A 958-nucleotide genomic window follows, 5' to 3' on the forward strand; every position below is an offset into this window, starting at 1 on the left:
TGATTTTTTTGATATTTTTGTTTTTTAAGGCGCTAGAGCAAAAATGGCCAAAATGGCCTATTTGACTATGCCGCAATGAGAGGCGTGGTATTCAAAACTAATATCAATTAGCCAAAAAAGCAAAACGGTCCGACACAGATAATTTCATAATCATTTAGATTTCCAAATTTGGTTACGATTGGTTAAGTTTTGGAGGAGGAAACAGTCGAGTACGAAACCTCGATTTTTGAGATTTTTTACGCAGGATTTTTCGCCTTGTCCTTATCGCACTAGTTTTAGGATAAATTTACCTAAAATATTTAAATCTCAGCTCCTGTTTCGTCTTAAAGAGTCCATCTACGTGTAGTAAATGTATTAAGCTGGCACTACACCGTGTCAAGGCAGGTGCCGCGGCAGCGTCATCTTGTACTTACTAAAGCAAAGTTAAGGAAGCCATGTGGCAGCCCCTCGACCACGTTGCCGAGCCGCTTTGATCTCGTCTTAGACTCCATCTACGTGTAGTAAATGTATTAAGCTGGCACTACACCGTGTCAAGGCAGGTGCCGCAGCAGCGTCATCTTAAGTACTAAAGCAAAGTTAAGGAAGCCATGTGGCAGCCCCTCGACCACGTTTCCGAGCCGCTTTGATCTCGTCTTAGTAAATTTATTAAGCTGGCACTACACCGTGTCAAGGCAGGTGCCTCAGCAGCGTCATCTTATACTTACTAAAGCAAAGTTAAGGAAGCCATGTGGCAGCCCCTCGACCACGTTGCCGAGCCGCTTTGATCTCGTCTTAAAGAGTCCATCTACGTGTAGTAAATGTATTAAGCTGGCACTACACCGTGTCAAGGCAGGTGCCGCAGCAGCGTCATCTTGTACTTACTAAAGCAAAGTTAAGGAAGCCATGTGGCAGCCCCTCGACCACGTTGCCGAGCCGCTTTGATCTCGTCTTAGACTCCATCTACGTGTAGTAAATGTAT

This window comes from Cydia amplana, chromosome 13 (genome assembly GCF_948474715.1).
Source record: "Cydia amplana chromosome 13, ilCydAmpl1.1, whole genome shotgun sequence".
NCBI classification, from domain to species: Eukaryota; Metazoa; Arthropoda; class Insecta; order Lepidoptera; family Tortricidae; genus Cydia; species Cydia amplana.